This window comes from Limulus polyphemus, unplaced genomic scaffold (genome assembly GCF_000517525.1).
Source record: "Limulus polyphemus unplaced genomic scaffold, Limulus_polyphemus-2.1.2 Scaffold2, whole genome shotgun sequence".
NCBI classification, from domain to species: Eukaryota; Metazoa; Arthropoda; class Merostomata; order Xiphosura; family Limulidae; genus Limulus; species Limulus polyphemus.
Genome location: NW_013665612.1, coordinates 196,108 through 218,669, shown reverse-complemented (window position 1 = coordinate 218,669; position 22,562 = coordinate 196,108). Strand labels below are relative to the sequence as shown.

The 22,562-nt window shown below is 31.7% G+C and overlaps 1 protein-coding gene and 1 long non-coding RNA gene across 6 annotated transcripts in view; one reads left to right on the top strand and one right to left on the bottom strand.

The window, feature by feature from the left end:
• Nucleotides 1–13,919, bottom strand: part of LOC111087377 — a 73,869-nt gene extending 59,950 nt beyond the window's left edge. Inside the window, exon 1 of one of the 2 annotated variants that reach the window (XR_002612093.1) lies at nucleotides 13,847–13,919. This is a non-coding gene — a long non-coding RNA (uncharacterized LOC111087377). The remainder of the gene's footprint in view (nucleotides 1–13,846) is intronic. The other variant, XR_002612081.1, reaches the window with a different exon arrangement.
• LOC111087314 (synaptogenesis protein syg-2-like) overlaps nucleotides 1–22,562 on the top strand; it is a 137,670-nt gene that overhangs the window by 31,113 nt on the left and 83,995 nt on the right. The gene's annotated exons all lie outside the window — the stretch shown is intronic.

Here is a 22,562-nt window from a genome sequence, read left to right as displayed (position 1 = left end):
ATGTGAAAATAGGTTTACGGACAAGTTTGTACAATGTTGTTTAGTGTGGTAATGTTAACATGTGCTAGCAGATATCGTATAGCTCTTTTAAATGATCACTGAGAATGTATAATTATTCCATCTTAGATAAAATAGATATCAAGATCAGCGACGTCTATTAATGTTTTAGATTTGTAGTTTTGAAAATTAAAAAGTTTAGGAGCATGGAAAATGTAATTCAAATTGGGGAGACTGAATTACTGCAATAAACTCATTAATACTTCGGATCCGATTAGAATGTGCTTGTCGATGACGGAAAATGTTTCCTGAGATTTTACGTTTTAAGTAGATTTCGCTGAAAAAAAAACACTTGATATAAGAGCTAAGTAAGAACATGTAGTACAAACCAACAATTGAAAGAGCTCAAAAGGTTTGTCTGTTTCTTTGAAGGTAAGCACAAAGCGACACAATGGGCTATTTGTGCTCTGCCCACCACGAGTATTGAAACCCGGTTTCTAGCGTTGTAAGTCTGAAGACATACCGCTGTGCCACCTGAGAGCAACTCAAAGGATATGTTCAAGAAATGTAAATTTTTCCACTGATAAGTCAAGTTATACTAACAACAAATACGAGACAAAGAAGTTTGGAAAGCACCTCTATGGCACATTATAAAAATTATTCACCATTAATTAGAGAAAAGCACAGAATGTTTAATGTATAAAATAAGAAAGTAGAGTAAAGCAATCTTGAACGTGTGAATCAGATCATGGGATCCCAATCTAGTTTTGGAGTTTCATCAAAATATTTGAATTTACACGATTTAGAAAAAAAATCATTTAAAAGCATTTTGCCCAATTTACCACTTAATACATATTTACTAGATACTTATTGGTAAGGTTAAATAATACATCGAGGATTTCTAGCATTGGTTAGCTTTACTCTTAAAATAAGTATGCATAGGTTTTTTAACTTGCATATGTTTGTGAATACATGCATAGCATATTAAATGTCATGGGTCATACTGTACCCTAAAAGATGTTTTTAAAAATCTAATAAAAACATTAAGTGACTAAGCTGAACGTCATTTCTATTTCAGTAAATTTACCCTGTAAATGAGAGCAGTTACTGTCTCTATGAAATTCCATCTATAGATTACAAATAGAACAGTACACTAAACTTTGCCGAAGTAACCAATTGATCATAAAAGGTATACTCTAAGTAAATAAAGCTATATTCAAAACAAACTGGTGATTAAATGGGTTATATTAAATAGGTAAAGGAATTTATTGTCCACGTGAAGACAGTTAGTTCTCTTTTTTTTTCCTTTCTGAAAAGCGGAAGGTCACTAATTCAAATGTTACATAATGTATCTATCGAATTAATATTACAGTGAATTTATCATATTATTTTAATAGCCGAAAATTATGAAATAAAATCTCTGGATGACCATAGGCTGGAAAGATTTATCCCATGAGACAAAAAAAAATCGTCGGATATTTTACTAATATGTTTATTTAACACTCTTATATGTGCAAAATCAGTCTGTTGGTTATTTACTAAATAAGTTTATAATTTTTTCTAGAAATGGTAATAGTAACTTCTTAAGTAAAGAATCGAAAAACTATTTTAACATGATTGAATCAACTAATGTCTTATTAGGTTTTGTGTTTTTATTACAGTTAGAAAATACTTAAGTACTGAACATAGCACGTACCATAAAATATTTCAACATGAAAACTGCTGTATATGGATAAAAGCCTGTATCTGTAATACCGAAATATATGCAATAATCGTTCTTAAGTCTTAACTTTGTATGTCGTTATAAAATGACGTACAGTAAAATGTACGTGTTATTGAAGAAGTTACTGGGAGATACGATTAACCTCCTAGACTGTCTACTAGAAGTGTAAAACAGATAAGAAAGTTCGGTTAGTGCTTTGCATTAACCAAACAATAACGCGTCCTTTACTAGCTTGAAAGAGAATCATACATGAACAAGGAAACTGTATTATACAAATAGTTTTTATGACTCTCAAGGTGATTCATTCTCTAAAAGTGTTTATTTAGTGTATACAGTAAGTTTTATGAAATATCGTTCAATATATGAGCTATTTTATGAAAAAAACGCCATCTTAGTGAGCTTAGCAAAACTTACAAGCTTATAAAAATTTTATTTGTTATTATATAACTCCGTAAGAGAGCTATAAACAAAAAAATCTACAACTTCTTCAGCGAAATTTGTATTACTTTTATTCTGAATTTCGTATTAGTGCGATACAGGAGAAAACATTTTTATTAATTTTAGGAAATTACATATGCTAGGTGAAACTAGTGAATATATTGAGCGTTAATAATATATCACACGTCTGATTATCTTTGACCAAATAACACAGAAAAAAAAATGATTACATCAGGCTAAGTATCAAATTAAAATGGAAATATTTCTTGTAGCTGACTGATCAACTATGCTAACAGTAAGTTTTAATAACTTTGGTCATAGCGATGACTTAACATTGGTGGACGCAACAAAGAAATCAAATTGTAATGTTTTATTTTAAAAGTTAAAGATAGTTTCCTACAGATAATTAAAATATATGTTTATTTACTGAAACCTATTTTCGATTTTGACTGTTACAATAATAGAAGGTGTTACTATATATTGAAAAACCTGAAACAACTTTTAACTCACTAACACAAAATGCAATTCTTATGAAGATACAAAATATACTGAAGTATTTCCAATAAAGATAAAGATATACATATATCTATTCTGCAAACCAATATGCGGACAGAATAGTATGTTGTTGTCATGCAAACAACAACGAAACACCATCAAATACATCAGTAATGATCTATCATGTCAGTTTCAACCTCTTATCTATGAGCAATAAATACGTTGTTAAAAATACAACATTAGGCCATTTGATTCTATGCAAGTATATGAACTATGCTGAGCAGCCGAAATGCCGACTGAGGGTATTTCAGATTTTATAACTATCAGTTATGCTTATTATTTGTTGTTGTTTTATGTCAGTTATACTCCATACAATCATTAACAAATGTTTATTAATTTAAAATTACTTTTATTGTAGTTTTCCTCAGTTTACTACAATCCAAGAATAGAAACTATAAGAAAATTTGTCACATGATTTAGTTGGTTTGGTTGGATTTTTTGGCAAAGCTACACACATGACTATCGGCGCCACTCGATCCTAATTTAGGAATAAAAGACTAGAGGGAAAGCAGCAAGTTATCATCACCACCCACCGCCAACTTTTGGACTACTCTTTTACCAACAAATTGACCGTACATTATAACGCTTCAACCGCTGAAAGAGTGAGCATGATTGGTGAGACGGGGATTCGAACCCACAACTCTTAACCACCTGCCCAAGAATTCGGTTCAATGTTAAGTGGTAATATACATATCGGACTGCAATAGGTCTGCAATACAATAATATGATAATACTTTGTGTATGTTAAATGACAGGAAAGAAATAGAAAGTTATAGACTCTCCCTTGTAAGAATAAGATTGTCATGAAAGTTTTATCTTTCTTTAACTATTCAAGCGCAGCAGTTCATATGTAGTTTAATAGGAAGAAAAATATCCACCCCCGAATAGTTTAGAAGTAAAACTTTTGAATACAAAAAACTATTTCCTACATAATAATGAACAGATTAACTTAGACCATATTTTCAGTATTGAATTGAATTTGAAACAAATGAATATTCTAAGGCTTTAATATACGAACATGTTCATTGTACGTATATACTCTCTTTTATGAACAATGAACAAGAACATCACATTACCTTAGTAATACAAACTCAGTGGTTTCTAGCTTACCGAAAAAAAATTCTAATTTGTATTATTAATGTTTTCATGGACTTACTGTGAATAATAATATTTGTATCTTCATTAAACAAAGAATTTTGCTATATGTCACTTTATTTTCTATCTCATACAAAACTAACAATTTAACCTAGTTTTTCTTTGTGGTAATAGATGTACATTTCGTAAAACTATTTTTGAACATAGATCTCCAATCACATAGGAATAAAATATGTTCCTTTAATGATTATGATATAATGTGAAAGAATTAATACAAATTATTGGTTTTTATAGGAAATATCGTACTAAATTTTTAAGGTTTGAAAGATTTTTTAAATAAAATTTCTTAGATTTGCTGTATTGAAATATTAGACACTATTTCCTTAAACAACTTGTTTCCTTTTTCTGCATAAAGGCAATCTATCGTATAGTTTCAATCGAAAGCCGCTCTCCATCAAGGCCATCGAAATAATTACATGGTTCAACGACTTTCTGTGGGCAATAAAATCTTGAGAATGTGTAACTCTTTGTTACACAAACAGATCGTCAGTATTGGGTAATGCGTTCTTTCAATTTAATCATTCTTTGTTTCAATTGTAACTGATAAATTACTCATTCGGCCATTATCTAAATTCCTGTGTTGTTCCTGAAATGAAATTGGCTACACAGTTTGCATTCACATCCCTGACATTTTTTCTTCCTGGGGTCGAAATCACATCAGTGATGCTTAGCAAAACAAACATGTTTTTGTGTTTTTTTTTCAAATTAAACATACTTTATAGATCTGTTTTTGAAATGTGAAAGGAGACCTAGAGGATAGGAACACATAATAAAATATAATTCGCTAGTCAAATGAAAACAAGTAGAAGAAACTGTATATTCTTTATAACCTATGAGACGATTATAAATGCTGATTATCATTTGATAACTAAGCATCTTTTAGTATACATTTGTGTTCCCTAGCAAACATATACTTTCTTTGTTGTTGTTTCTATCAACAGAGAGATTTGTTGGAATGCTTAATACATCTAGTTTTATTTTTATTATAATATTCTCGCCCCTCAGTGGCACAGCAGTATGTCTGCGGACTTACAACGCTAGAAACCAGGTTTCCATACCTGTGGTGGACAGAGCACAAATAGCCTATTGTGCAGTTTTGTGCTTAAATTCAAACAACAACAACTTATCATACTTTCGTTATAAAGATTGTTTGCTAAGTATATGCATTTAATGCTGATGTAAATCTCGGTTAGGGCCGAAAATATCGTTACAAGCAAGGCTACTAATTGATACAACAATATATTCAAATTTCTATAAATAAACTTTCACTCGATACGCAGCTTGTTTACCATATTACAGCAGTTGAATTTGTTTCTACCACCCCACGTATGTTTTATTTCGTATTTAGTGGTGGTTTGATGTTAATGCGTGTATTTATTGGACAATATATCCTTCCACCTGTTTTTTAATATTCCGTGTACTTTATATTTGCATACTCATTCATTTAGTGAATGCTGATATTTATTTAAGTTCTAACCATTTTTAGTTATAAACGACACGCTTGCGTAGTATAGAAACTCTTAGTAGTAGCATATCGCAACTTCCAAAAATATCTTAACCTATGCTAAGAAATAGACCTCAATGAATGAACATGCCCCTCATACATAAATCTGCATTGTTGTCATTTTATTACTCCCTTCTTTTTTGATTAACGAAACAATGGATTTTGAAATGTGCTTTATCATGCCACCTGCCTCCAGAACCGTTTTCAACAACTGCTTAACACATGAAAATACCTACAGTCCTCTATTCTGTTGGTTTGGCGAATTGCCAATTTTCGTTATTTTTTTTATTTTTTTAATATAAAAATGCTATGTGACTACATCGCTTTGTCATATAATTTTACACTGTCTGTCAATAATAAGAAAAAATATTGCAAATATATTTTAGTTTTTTTTTAAGAATGTTAGAATTCAATAATTTAACTTCATATAAATTCAACGTTTTCATATGCTCCGTATTTGACGAACCAAATAGAATATTGCATCTTTACAGACTTGATATGCTACTTTTTAATTTTATTTAACAATTTTATAAAAGGGTGTTAACTGATTTTTGGATACAAAATTGGAAATAAATAGTAAAGCTCATATACACATTTGCTAATCTGCACATTTAAGTAAGAAGGATATGCATACACAGTAAAAATATAGTTCAACACTGCTTATAGATATGATTTCTCGATTTAATAATTATATTAACTCCCTCTACATTAAAATATTTCAATTTAATCTTAAAGATTAGTTTTTCGTGCATACGAAAGAATCAAAATCCAATAGACTCAATTCAATAAAATCTAGATTATTTGAATAAGTCATAACGTACCTTAGTAAATTGGTCACAGAATTAGACAGATTAAATTATTTGTAAATGGAAAGGTAACACTCAGAGCTTCAAGACAAAAATATATTTATACAAAGTATATTCTATGTTTGATTTTTATTGGATAATACCAATATTTTGATAAAGTTAACTTTTATTCTTGATTATTGAATGATTGTTAATAGTTAAAGTTGTGGTGTATGAAAGGTACAGCAGCTTAAAAGTCATGATTGTCAAAATAAATAATTATGGACTACTTCAAAGGTTGCTGGTGTACTAAGTTTCGACGATGAAGTATTTGCTTGTAGTTAAGCACGAAACTACACGATGAAGTAAGCAAACCTCCTGAAAATATTTCCAAATTTAACATATGCACTTTTTAAACGTTATGGTGAGATACTTTTAAATCATGGTGAAATGTTATGCTGAATACACATTTTAATTACGTGAAAATGTCAATGTTAATATATATGTATATCACAAATACGTATAGAATACAATAGAACTAATTACAGAATATTAGAAATCTACAATAGGAGTCCTGCACTCCTACTTAAAAAGTACATACTTTATAAATGCCAGATCAGTCTTAGTTCTAGAACGAATTATACAAGGTTTGAAATAATGAAATTTTTCTAAAACATTTCTTCAGAAATAGCATTAAAGTTCCGTGATCAGAAGTAATCAACAATATTATTCGATTGGACATTAGCAATTGTTGCTTTCTTCTAAATGTGCAACAGTTACTTATCAGTTTTAGAATTAATCGCAATAAAATATTTGCGCTTAAAGATAATGAAAAAACTCCAAAATAGACACTCAAATGACTACAACCTTTATACCAGTTACACACAACAAAGTTACGTTTATATAACAAATCTAACTAACCTGTAATGGTAAAATGTGGTTATAAAAAGATTTTGGTGTCACAGTACTTTAAGAGGTTCGTTGAAATACTGAAAAGATATAGAAATCTTCCACACTACATCTCCTAATGTAGAAAGCGATCTTCGATGTTACTAAGTAGGGAAAATATGGATGGAACCGTTATACTCACAATTGTTATGGTGTGTACGATTTTTACAAGCCGTTGAAGAATGATTAGAATAATACTTGTAATATTTGTATTAGGCCTATTGTATTTTTAAACACTACATTCTTAATATATACCTTTAGGGAATATCAAGAATTAGAAGAGTGTATAATAACAGTATTCCAATCATACTATATTTGTCATATCCATTGCTGACGACGCCTTTTGTACAATCCAGAGCTCTTCAGGCCGTCTGTGATACAACAAACACAGCAATGATCGGAACACTATTTATATGAACCATTTGATACAATAACAATTGTTATGGTGTACACGCCTTGAAAATCTCCAAGGGACTAGATTAAGAACGCAATGCTTAAAAACGTAATAAACCTAACACTAATGTCTTATTACAAATATAATTATAAAAATGTTACACTGTTTCTTAGTCGATTGTTGTTGTTTTGCTTTCTGAAAAATTCTTTTTCTTTTGTCACCAAATGATTATCTCAGCAGCCTCTTTCTGAAGTAACGGAAATAAATCAACCTTAAAAAATTAAATATTTGTATGGATGATTCAATTTAGTTAGTTAGTTTGTTTTTGGATATTCGTGCAAAACTACATGAGGATATACAGTCCGCCACGCTAACCATTATATTATACTGGGCCCAATTTGATTTAGATATGTGATTAAATCATATAGTTTTAGATACAGTTTGTCATTCTAATATCGATTGTCAAAACTGAATGGCAATATGACAAATCTGGTGATGGATAATAGTAACTATACTGTTTATTTTTGTTTTCCATTTTGGTGCATTATGCTGCTGCTGCCTACCGATGAGAAATCGACATTTGTTCACTAAAGAGAGATCCAGGCAAAGAACCCTTACAACAACTTATGCAATATTTTTGTAGTCATCAAAATTTTAGTAGCGACAAATGAGTGATACATGCTTTATTAGCAAGCAGGTCACAGAAACTTTTTGAGGAAAAGTATCTTTAAAATAATGTAATTGAAGATAGTTAGAATTTGTTTGCCTGACCCGAAACACGTTTTCATTGACTTTTATAGAGAATAATTTTCACATGCACAAAAAAATGAAGACTTGCAAATATTCACAATATACTTTATTAATTATTATTGTAATGCAGTTTGAGTTCTTGTCCTTTTTCTGGCAATGAGTGTAACATGGGATGTTGTTCATTGTTATTTTTCTCGTTCCTATCATTAAAGGAAATAAATGTGATGTGTCAATGTACAGAGTATATGCACGGTACAGATACTCTATGATTTTGAAAGGTAAAGAGAGGAGCTTTACTATAATCCTTACGTTTTAGATATAATGATTTTACGAAAGCATTTACAAGAGTAAAAATTCTAACAAGCCAAATAATAGATTTATGATACACATTTTTCCTAATAGAAGGTCATTGTAGTGATGCACTGTTATAAAAAGTGTTTTGCGATGTGAAAATTTGAAAGCAATCGTGCTTATAGATATATTTTGAAATTTATGAAGTATGCACTCATTCATGCAAAGCTACAACACCTTATTAGGTTGAGGCCGTTTTCTTAAATGAATTAATATGTTTTATCTACATTTGAATAGTTTTCCAACGCTTGTCATCGTAATAATGACTTCTACAACAACTAAAATACATCAAAATTCCAATTGCAGAAACGGTTGCTTCACAACCTAATAAATAAAAATAATAATTCATGTGTCTTTCATTAAAAAAAAAGGAGATTAATTAACTTAATCTGCACAATGGGTTATCTGTGCTGCACCCACCACGTTATCAAATGCGAGTTTTTAGCTTTATAAATCTTCAGCTGAACCACAGGAGGGCGAGAAGTATGATCAAATACTCTAAAATCATTAATAAAATAATTATCTAAATCATACTTTTATGAGTTGAGTTACAAATAATATTAAAGTAGACAACGTCTAATTCATCAACTAATCACTTCTTCTTTCTAAACATAACATGAACAAACAAATGTTTTTGACCAATGGTTCCCAAACTCTTTTAGTCTGCGGCTCTCGTGATGTGAATAAAAAGGTTTGAGCCTCCCCCCAACCTATAACTTTAGCATGATGATTGAAAAACAGCGCCATAGGAAAAACAATAACATCCCCTTTCGAGATACTGTAGGCTCGGCATGGCCAGGTGGTTAGGGCGCTCGACTCGTAATATGTGGGTCGCGGGTTCGAATCCCCGTCACACTAAACATGCTCGCCCTTTCAGCCGTGGGGGTGTTATTATGTGACGGTCAATCCCACTATTCGTTGGTAAAAGAGTAGCCCAAGAGTTGGCGGTGAGTGGTGATGACTAACTGTCTTTCCTCTAGTCTTACACTGCTAAATTAGGGACGGCTAGCGCAGATAGCCCTCGTGCAGCTCTGCGCGAAATTCATAACAAACAAACAAACAAACGAGATACCGTATCATTTAATTAAGTCAATATACATTTATCGGCTTATTGTTTATTTAGAATTAAAATTACTTCAACATCTTTGTTTTCGGTCCAGTTTTTGGCGGTCCCTCAGAAAAGGTTCAGAGGGGCCGCAACTCTCACTTTGGGAAACCCTGTTTTAAACAATAAACAAATTGCAAACTTAGAATGATGTATCCAACAATACGAATCAAAACATAGGTAGAGTGACGCTTGGTCTTGAAACCTATCACAGAAAGATCGGTACATCGCTATACCAACTAAACTTTTTGAATCAGTAAATCTGTACATAATTCGACGCTACAACGCTTTTTGCACTACCTCTAATGAAAAGAGAACAGGTTAACAGAACCTAGTTGTTTCCAGATCGACTATGAGAAACGTTTTAGATAAAATCTACATGATAAAGGATCTTAATCATCTCTTTGATATCCTCAAACTTTTTTCCACAAAAGGCTCAGAGAATAAGAATAGGTCATAAGCGTCTTAAAATGTTAGGTAAAAATAAAACTTGATTGAGCTATAAAAAATAAAAGCGTCGAAAAAAATTATTTCAAAGAAAAAAATATCAAAGGATTTAAAAAATATTTGAACTAAATCATTAAACTTTCTAGAAAATGTATGCATTTAAATGTTATGTATATTTGTTCCTATGATTAGAAAGCCAAAGTAATACCTAAAAACGAATAAATGACCTCACCATTTAGTAGTCTCTTTATAATGACTCCGCAATATATTAGAACAATTCAACATCTAAATTTATAAACGAAATTAAATCTAAACATAACCGTAAATTGGAATCATACGATTTTCTTAAATTACTTTGAAAATACATTTAGAACAATTTTATAGTTTGTGGGGGTCTAGTAGTTCAGATTATTTCCTTAAAGGCTCGTTGCTGTTATAACAATACCTAAGATATTATACTTTGTAGCCTAAATAATGTTCGATTGTTTTTTTCTCCCCCGATAGTGAAAAGTAATAGACTTTTAAGAGTTAGGATGCAAAACATCTTGAGTTATTTAATATTCCAATCTTTTTGTTGTAGTCATATTTACTAGTTATAATTTTCAACTTTTGTTTCAAATATCGTAAAGCATCACTAACCGAATAAAACTTACAGCGATTTGTGTATTATTGATTAAACAAACTTAAACATCCAACGTTAAAACTCATGGACTTGTAGAAAGTGAATAGCTTCCCTTATCGGGATTTTTGTTATTCATCAATTGCAAAATTTAAATACAATAAACGTATAGTAAAGTAAAATCAATTGGATTTCAAAGTTCTACATCCGATTATGGTAAAATTAAAGTACAATTAGAAAGGCAAGTGAATATAATTTGTCTCCCCCTTCCGCAGGATGTACTGGGGCATAACAAATTGTGATCTTATTATATATAAGGCAGTTAGTTTCTAAGTAAGTATATTCATTCACAGTGACAGAAATTTTATTAGTGATATTTGGACACGTAAGACCTATTATTCGACACCGTATATGCATTTTCAGGTATTGTGTGAATCAAAACACTATTAATAACAATCCTTTTTACCGTTTAGCTACGCGACTAATGTTTTTATGTTCAGAGATCCTTATTACAAGCATTGCAAGGTTTTCAAAAGAAAGAGAGATATCCCAAATATGAATGTTTTCGCCTATAGGGTTGTCGTAAGGTATCTTTGTGCAAAATCTCATCTGGATTGGTTGAAATATAAAGAAATACAAAGCCAAAAACCTTAATATTGCGATTTTGTTTTTTTTATCTTTGATCCCTTGAAAGTTAAAAACAAGAAACAAATATGAAATCTGTCTGTTTAGTCTGTCGGAGTTGTCGCAATATATCTATGTGCAACGTTTCATTTGGATTGAGAGGAAAAATGGAACTGCAGCCCAAAATATGTGTTTTATATTGTTTTGTCTTTATCCACCTGAAATCGAAACGGTAGCCAAGAACAAAGAAGTTCCGCTGGACATAGTGGTTCAAGGTATTAGGCCTCAAAAACTCAAAACAACCAACTAATAAATATAAGCGTGATGCTGAATTGTAATTGTTGGAATGAAGGAGAAAAGAAACATGGAAAATATAACATGTCTCCCTCCCTATGAGAGAGACACAACGAAGTTTTTATGTGAAATAAGTTGCACTGTTCATCTCATTGTTTTCACATAAAAAAAAACAAGCTACAAAGTGAAAATTAGCCCTACTTCACAAAATTGGACAAATCGATTAAAAATAATATTGGTTGTTTTATAAACAATCAATACTATTACTTAACATTACAAAACCTTAGTTGAGCTTTATATTTAATGTCTGCAGTCTAATTTCTTGGTACGACAGTGGTAAAAAATATTTTATGCAAACAACTCATAAGATGTGGGAAACTTATTTTTATGATAATCTTTCCCTGAAAACTGAAATAGTAAATGTGTTAAACCGTATTTTTCTGTTCTCCTTTTATTTTTTTAGCCATGTGTATTTTTCCGTTGTGCATATATAACTGAATATACATATATACAACTGTATGTATATATATATAAAACTGGCTTAGACAATAAGTCTACATTATTACACAGTGGAGCACAGAAATAACATAAGTAAATAGCTGTAAAGTATTCATTCGTCGCTAAGATGAATAGTGTATCACTGTTGAATAATAGCCGAGAGTGTGCATGATTTATTCTCTCTGTATATCAGCTTTCATTTCAATTTCCGAACATTAATATTATGTTTCCATAGCATCTTGACTATCGCATTTTATCAGTGCTAAGCCTCTCATAAGGCTTCACAAATCATATATAGTTACTTTTATTAGCATAAACATAATTATGAAAGTATAATGTATAATCAGTGAAGAAAATCCAGAATTAGGAGAGGCGTCTAAATCCATGAAAATAATGTAATTGTTCGTCTTACTTTTAATATTTTGTAATATAAATTAAAAACACTATTTTTGATACCGATACTTTACATATTCGATGTGATTGAACCAAATATATATATATATATATATATTGATTTTGTTTTTTCTAGGTAGCTTAAATTGTCGTGGATTTTGCACGATTATATCTATTTATAAATTGTTATGAATTAGCAGCGTTACCCGGCATTTCCTGCTCTCTCTGTTTCCCCGTTCCATATTGTGAATTTATGAAAAAGAAAAAACAGCCTCAGGTTTGATGTTTGAAAATAAACTACGAACCTGTTTTCAATCAGGGCTTCTTTATGAACGATGTTTATACTGGCAAGGATAAATAGACCCTTATGGAGAATATTTAGATTATCTTATACATGAATAAGTACCCGTTCTGGCGAACAGGATAAGCCTAGCTTTATTCACTCATCCCCCGTCATCCCTCCTCAACCATTAAAATTGCAAACGTAAATATATATGTAATATTGTGTTGCATTTGCTCTAATGTAAATTTATTATATTTTTATGAATGTTGTACCGTATTCACAATATGACATTGGTGTATGAAATATAATATGAACAAAATGCAATATTGTACAATATAATGTATCAAATGAGAAAAAAAAAAACACTTCCAGGTATCAAACCACCGGGAGAAAAAAAAAAGTAGAATAAAATACATTCGCTGGTTTGACTTTATTCTCATTTTACACAATAAATATTATAATGTAAGCCATACTCGTTTCACATAGTCTATTTTATGGAAGACAGCATAATTATATTTTACAAGCTAGACCTACTGTTTGCTTTTCAACACACACCATGCTAATTCTGCATAAATTTCCTTTGTGTTTGAGGTTAAATATACGACTTATTAGTAGATGTATACTTAATAAACTATAACTAAATAGGCCTGTGTATTCTAATAGCAATAAAAATATATAAGAAAATAAAATTTCCAGGTTCGACCCACCTTCCACCTCATACAAGAGATTTGCCAATTTAATTTCATTGTACATAATAAGTATTATATATTAAGCCTTACTGTTTTCACGTAGTCTATTTTATGGCAGACGCCATAATTCTATTTTATAGGCTAGGCCTACTGTTTGCTTTTTCACACATTGCATTCTAATTCTGCATACATTTCTTTTGTTTGTGAGGTTAAATATATGATGTATTAGCAATTATTTATGAATAAATATCCTTATAATGCTATATTCTAAATTAAATGTTAACTCAAACTTACCAAAAATGTCAAGTCTGCGTAGAATTTATTCTTGTAATGTATTTGTTAACGATAAAATCACTGGTTCGGCAAGCAGATGATAGATGCGTATATCAACGAAAAATTGTCGTTTTGCGTACCTTCATGTGTGGGAAATGTGATCTGCGCAGTGAACGAAACGGACAAACAAGCAAGCAAGCAGAGATATTTTGAGTTTTATATATAGATATCATCACAAAAGATAAAAATTTACACAAACATAGGCCTTTGGCTCACCAAGCAAAATTAAATAATTTGCTCATTTCATTTTAGGCATTGGCGAACTAAGTCATTCATTAGAACATAATTCATACAAATATGTAAATAATTATGTACACATACTCAATTTAATAACAAAAATAGCCTCTGTGTAATTATAGATGATGGGAATGATATATAAGTGTATCTCTAACTAATATAACACCTATTCTGATGCTATATATATGTAACTGTATAAATATATCAAAATTCATTACAATGTGTAATTTTATCATAAGTTGAAAATGACATTTCCGACACCTAATGTGGCTAAAAACAAAAGTATTTTCTGTAATACAGAATTATCTGAGTCATAGATAAAGGCACCTGAATGTTATTCATAAATTTAAACCACATCACAACATTATAATTATCAAATAAAGACAACTATAACATAATAATATCTAAAACCACGAATGAATCATTAAAGTTTTTGTTATGGAAAATAAGTATGGGCAAATATTTCACGTATGACCTTTATTAGACCACAGTCAACCCGATAAAGATAATTCAACCGAGACTTTGACCACAAGTCTTGTATGTAGAATAATTTAAATCATTTTTATATTATTCCAGGTGATAAAATGCTTAAATATTTCATAACAAAAGCCTAAAAAAATCAGCAGATGGATGCACTTTAAGGTTAAGTTAATATATATATATATTTTTTCCTGACTATACTTACAATCATCTAATATAAAACAAGCAAGTATTTATAACTGCTGCGTAAAAGAGAAACATTTTATCATATTGTTACACCTCCGTTCGTTAGTTAATTTTCCGTATAATTTTTTCCGAAAAAACTTTAGCGATACAAGTCCTTTCTTAAATAAAACTGGTTTATTCTTTCTGAATACAACTTTGCAATACACTTAATTTCCACAGTCGCGCTATAACAAACGCTATAATTCACAACGAACACCTCTCGTGCTCGACTCAACTGTCCGTATCTATCTCTGTCTGCAGTTCAATTACACATTACATTACATTGTTGCCGTCACTTCTTACCGGTCTTATATATACAGGAATACCGCATATCTAGTAACCACTCGAAACTTCAGGAAGTGACGTGAACGTTCGAGAATATGACGTGTTACTAGCGTCACGTGACCCCCACTGTCGTAACAATAGTATAAAGTCATTAATGTGATATGTATCCTCGTGTAAATGAATTCAGTCACACAACCAAATCGAGTATCATATTCATGACATATTGTATGACAGAACCCAAGGCAGAATCTGATTCAAGGTATGAATATGCTCGCCATCTTATGTTGTTGGAACCAAGAATTTCTCTGCTTAAAATATCTTTCAAAGTATTTAAAAAGGCGCAGTTGTAAATACGGAAAACTACAGAGGAAGAGATGTAAGGAATATTTAATTGTAATGTTATTTGTAGTATTGTTCTTCAATGAAAAGCTAACTGTGATCGTTCCATTATTATTTAAAAGAGTAAGATTCATAGATTACAACCGAAATTAGCAGTTTGAAAAGGTGTGTTCATATGATCAAGATAACTCCTTGAAAGGCATTGCTTGCTACGTATTGAGCACTATGAGGTAACATTGTTCGTTCCTTCCTATATATACGGTAACTGCTTAATTGATGCCGAAAACATGACTGTTAGACCTAATTACACCTAATAAACTTCAAACATAACAACAAAACCCACTATGTATAAAACACTTTATTACAAAAAGCTTACCTATATATATATATATATACTACTTAAAGGAGCATAAAGCGTTTTTAGTTACTTTATTATATGCTTCTCACACTGTAGGTTTAAAAAAGTGACTGATTTTCGACATTATTTTATATTTTTGTTGTTATAGAAAAAATAACAAGGCCTAAATATAACAACTATCTCTATCTGACAAACCTATTCTAAACTTCAACATTTTTTAAACAGATAAATATGGTAGGCATTTGAAATAAATATCAAGTTTGCTAGAAGCCAAAGTTAAAGATGATATAAACTAAAATTACTCACAGTGATATATTCTATTCTAATGTGAGACGAGAACCTGATGGAGAAACGACTAATACCTTCGTCTTTGTAATCGGAGAATGAAGATCAAGTTTTAACTCAGAATAGAAATGGATTTTACAACAACTACGTTATCTTTGGTTTTTTCTTACTTTTTTACAAGCAGCAAACTAATCAGACATTTTAATCAACTCATTTTTCACGGATGAACACGTCGACGGAACTTAAAACTTTTCGTATTGCCAGCTCACATAGGAACAAGTAAAATCGTTTGGTGATAAGAAAGTGAACTTTTCTAGAAAAAGAACTAATACTCGCCAATTTTTCATCTATGATCTAACCCTCTACTTACTGACATTTCATTACTGATAACGACGCAACATGTTTTCATTTTGACTCATCTGAGTATGTGCTCCTGGGAATATAATGTTTTGTGTAAAATAACGTAATATGGTATTTTAGTTGAAACTAAACATTTATAAATATCTCAGTCATACAACTTGCTAGGAAATTTTATTTGACTGAATATATATTATAGCACAAATACTCAGAAGAAAAATCCTTTAATTAATTTTGCTGACAGCCATCCTCGACATTACTTTAGCGAATATATGAAGAATACATCACAGAAATTTAATATTGGATGTAAATATTGGATATTTCGTGTACACGATCTTCCAGACATCCACTTTGAAAAATAAAACGTTTAAATTGTATATTTGTGGGGGGGGGGGAGCTGGAGATCAAAAGACAAGTACAAGATAAGCCCTATATCTTTTTATATTTTAATCTCAGACAAATTTTCTTATAATTGATAACTTTTAAATTTTCATATGTTATATCTGCCTACTTCTAGGCCAGACGATTGTTTGTACAGTAATGGTAACAGCTAGACTGTTATTCTTAATGTCTGTCACTTTTAATGTCGTGTAGTGGGAAGAGGTCTTTACTCTACTTATTTTTATTGAAGATACAACCTCTTCTTTTTTACATAAAAAAGGAAAGAAATGACTGTGTTCCTTTATAGTGGTTTATACTTTCTTAAAACAGATTGTATATTGTACTTTACACACAACGTTCGTTAGGTCCACCTTTTTAAAATTCAAATTAGACCTAGTCCTGTTCTAGAATAGATACTAAACTATAAGTAAATTGGAATAGATTATGATACGAGATAAATATATAATGTAAAAAGGAAGAGAAAGAAAAGTAGGAATCAAGGGAGAGAAAAATGAAAGGAAAGAGGAGGGAAATAAAATAATAAAATATACACATTTTATAATAGTGTACAAGTTGTTGTGTGATTAATTTTAATATATATATCTGTATTAATATGTAATAATGACAAATGATTATATATAATTTTAATTACGCAGTTAGAGATTACTTAGTTATAGGTACTCCTACAATGTGTCATGTATTTAGCAACATTGCAGTTAGGAATGGCGGTTCGTTTATATATGCAATGCACATATTGCATGCCCAAGAACTGTTAAAAAATATTATAAAGCATTTTTAAGAAACATAAAATATACATAAACTATATGTAACTAATTTGGTCAAGACGGTTTTCTCCTTGTTTGTCAATGCTACATGCTCCAAGGTGCATCACGTTACCTAAACAACATGACGCCGCGTGCAACTGATCTCTCACTCAACTATGTTATCGAATAGGTAGTTAAGGTACGAAGTGCAGAATTGAATTGTCTCTATTGGAACACGTACCATTAAAGTCAGTGAGTCAAATTTTACGTGATTGGCTGCACATCACAAAACACATCACCATACCAACCTAACCAAGTCTCGTTTGCATACTGTATCGAGCTATTGAGAAATTGCGTAGTTAACGCGATGCTAGTTTCTCGTCTATTTAAACGCTCTCGAAGTAAAACTTCTACTTCTCAAAGGAAAAATTTAAACGCTTAATTTATAAGTTTTGGGGATTACACTAGACAACAAAAAAAATTATACTGCAGAAAACTCAAGTGATTCGGAGTAATTTGATGGTGCGGGTTTCAAAAATGTAGTCAGAATTTGTTCATCGCCTCTAGATATTTAGTGATTGTAATATCTCAATATTTTATCAGAACTATGTGAAATACCATGCAGTCAACTCATTAGAATATATTTATGCTGTGAAAATAAGTTTACTTGGCCAGTTTAATGCATAAAAGGCATACATTTTTGATAACTTCAAACATTGACTGTATTGTATTGGAGTAAACTTTCAAATATATTGTTCATATATGCTATTTGTTCTCGATAAAATCGTAGCGAATTGCATCACTTTTGCTGCATTTCCATGCTCACATGCTCCGCCCGGGAATCACGAAACCCTCACGTGGTCAGCTTACTAGAACATTCGAGAAGTTCCTCGACTGAGCACAAAAGGAACAGAATCAAACGTTTCTCACTCAGTTGCCTCTCATTCACTCAGTTGGTCACTTTGCTTCACTCCGTGCACAGTAAAAACAAAGTTCGATCTTCTTCTTCTCATCATACTAGTGATATATTCAAATTCTGGAAAATTTGTTGTTGTTTTTTTTTAACTCTAGTTCTATAAACATAAATTATTTTATGTTTTTATAAAATTTTATGAATTTCTGGCTGCCTCCAGTTCAAGTAAAGACTAAAAGTGCAAAAATCACCCAGACCGTTTCTTCTACGTTTGTGGAAAATATATTACAGATTCGCGAAGGAAAAACATTACACATAAGGTGAAGGTAGCTCACTGCCTCTATTTTGAGTGTAAAAACATTGGGCTCCACATTTGTGTTGTATAGTTTGCACAACCTGCTTGACAGAGAGGCTAAATAACAAGGGAGCAAGTTGCCATTTGCAGTTCCCATGATATAGCATGAGCCCAAATATCATCTAACTGACTGTTAGTGTTTCTGGATATTCAGGCAGAACTAAATAATACATTAAATATCCAGATATTGCTTCCACAATGAAACCAGTACTTCATGGGGATAGTCTCTAGTACCACATTCACCAGCAAATTGGGAAAAGAAGAGTTATTTTGTAGAGAAAAAAATGTTGTCTGGTGATATGTAGCTATATATAAAAATGTTCGTTTTTTGTACATTTGCAATACTGACAATTCAGCTCAACTAATTCTAATTCTAATTAACCCTAAACTAGATCTATAACTAACACATGGCAACATTGATGCTATATCTATAACTGAACATATGGTAACACTGTGTGTAACAGAATGAAATACAAATTAACTTTGTACTTGAAATTGAATCATAATTTTTCTTCATCAATCCTAATTATGCACACAACTAGGCTCAGGTGGGTTGGCAGTAGACTTGGGAAGATGCTTACAATGGAGTCCAGCTGTTGGTTATGCTGAAAAAATGCTCTGAATATGCATCAATGTAACATGTGTAAGATGGGCCACAGCTCCACTAAGTATCAGTAGGTACATCATGAACCATGGAAGCTGACAATGAGATTGAGTCACCATCAACACCAGTCTACCTCAAGAATAACCAATATGGCCAGTCCACTTGAACATATGCACCATGGTTGATACTCCACGATGGTATTCAGATGTGCAGCAGAGACTCTTGCAAAGCTGAAATTGAAAGTGATATGCAAAGCCATAGTCATGTTCCATGCAATCAATAAAAGAGGAAAACTATTGTCATCCCTCTGGAAGATACACTGAAGCACCTGGAGATAACCTTTGATAGACAACTGGATTTCCTCAGCTACATACCATGATAACCAGAGCCAATGAAGCCATCAATACATCAGGGCTGAAGAACGTCACCTTCTTATACTATACCAAAGTCTTATATGCTCCATAATGGATTATATACTTCTGATCATTATTCTGAATGTTACACAAAAGATTAAAAATATTTAAAACACCTGTTTAAGATTGCTCCCAGAATGTACTTCATCCACTCCATCAAGGGCCCCATTATACCTAACAAGTCTCACTAGTATCACATAACACCAGTAGTGCTAACAAGCAAAAAAAAAAGAAAGTAAATTCTCACTATTACTTTATACACTAACGACCATACCTTTCATCACTGACCCACAAACTGGGAAGATGACAATTGGAAAAAAGCCTAGTTACATCTAGTTAAAGACAATCATAGAAAGTTACTTGTCTTCATAGCCACAGATGAATCCTACACCATAGATAGCAAAAGCACTGGTTCAGAATTCATCATCTTACAAAGCAACAACATTCTTCATAAGGCTGGTGGATTATTCAAGCTTCCCAAAATATAATAACAACGCATCTTGACAATAGCCCTGCATCATAGTTTCCAATTACAAAAAGGTTCATGACAAAATTACACCTCTTATCATGCAGGCTTTCCATAATACATGTAATCTAGGATTATGGTGGTTTTCCAATTCCTACTTTAATAGTCTGGTCATATGCGCTGTATTTGGCGACTTGATTTGTATATCTTCATATGGAATAGCATGAATACCCATTTCACTCTTCAGCTGCTTGAGGTATGTCACATTGAACAGATATTATGTAGTAGCAAGTTCTGTATACGTAACTTGTGTAGCTTTTCCAGATGGACATCTGCCCTTCTTTATTCTGTTACATAATATGTTCCTGAAACATGACATTTTGCTTACCATGCCTGCACTACAACTAGTTGTATGTCTCTTTCTGGGTAGTTCTGATTCCTCAAGTTGATCGACATTCCTTTGTTTTTCAATGTCATTAAGTACAGGGGATATCTAAATGATCTAAATTTAACAATATTTTACTTTGGTAAGGGATGTTAGATGGTCAGTTTGTGGTGTAAGTATATTATCTACATGTTGTCAAACAAGATCAAAATTTTGTTCTGATGCACTCTGTTCCACCGTGACTATATATTGGTTGTCCTTGGTTTTAATATATAATAAAAAAAAGATGAATTCATATGTCCAAAGTTAGTTCGAAGATAATAGTAAATGTGGACAAAATGATAAAGTTGATGAATTACTCACACAGAAAACCTGGGAAGCATTATGAGTCATAAATAAAAGACGAATTCATATGTCCAAAGTTAGTTCAAAGATAATAATAAATTTGGACAAAATAATGAAGTTGGTGAATTACTCACATAGAAAACCTGGGAAGCATTATGAGTCCTCTGAGAATGAAATGCTCAAACATATTTCTAGAATGCGTGAAAAGTAAGGTGTAACATTATAACTTAATTTATGAAAGTATGATAGCCAAACAAAAGTTGTAATAGTGTGCTTCACAAATGTAAACGTGCTCTGTTTTCAACTGGCGCTGCATATTGCACTTAAAAAATGTCAACAGCGTAACTTAAAATGTCTGTACATTTCAATGGTTAGAACATAATTGAGTTTAAAACTTTTTCTTTAATTACCTATCCTGATTCACTTAATCATGTTAATAATTTTATTTTACATGCTAATTTAAATCCAAATATTGTTGCAATAAATTATTTTCATAAATAAATCAGCTTTGAACTTAATGTCATTGAAAAACAAAAGCATATGGATCAACTTGGCAAACCAAGACTATCCAGAAAGAGACCAGCAAAATGCAGATTCCAAACTGTATTAATAAGTTAGAATCCATGAACACAAAGATCATTGACAAACGCTGTCCATGTGCCCCAGGAAACAGTATGCAAAATAACAAAAATGTTGTCGGTCTCGAAAAGTGACACAAATCTCGTGCACACAAGCTACTTCCACGACATATTCGCTCAACCATCACTTAATACAAGCAGCTAGAAAATGAAATTGGCATTCATGCTATTCTATACAAAGACACAGCGGTCATGTGTCGATACGCAAAGCCTTTGGTTTTTGTGCGATTGAACTGTTGAAACAGTTGCTTGGAAATTGTCGTCGTTCATCATTAGATAGGTTATGGAAAGCAGCAGAGATGGTTGCTGTGCTTTTCACACCTCAGTCTTACGACGAAGCCTTTTGCAATGGAAACTACGTTGCAGGGCTAATGTCTAGATGAACAGTTGTTTGTTGGAGCATGACATAACATGGCGACATGAACTGTACTGTAACGAAGTTGTGAGGCTCCAAAATCAGTTTAACACCTGTCACACGAGCCAACCCGTCATCTTGATGTGAATCCTAAAACATAAGTCATTCCAGAAAGGTTTGGGTTGTTTTGATTAGACAAAAATATGTTTGGCAGTATTTTCGAGATGTAAGTCGCTCGACTAGACCGTGACCTGATCCGAGACTATGTGAGAGAACACGGAGAAGTTAATTTTTTAAATCTAAAATAAAACGACTTGAAATGTTCTAGATGTAGGTAAAGGTCGTATGAAGGAAGAACGTATTCAGAGATACCCCAATCGATTTGACATACCAGCTGAATCGGAAGTTCGACAAATTAAGTACTGCATTGACAGCAAAACAAAAATCAACGGGCACAATTCAAAAAGTGGGATTGGAATCATATATTAGTTT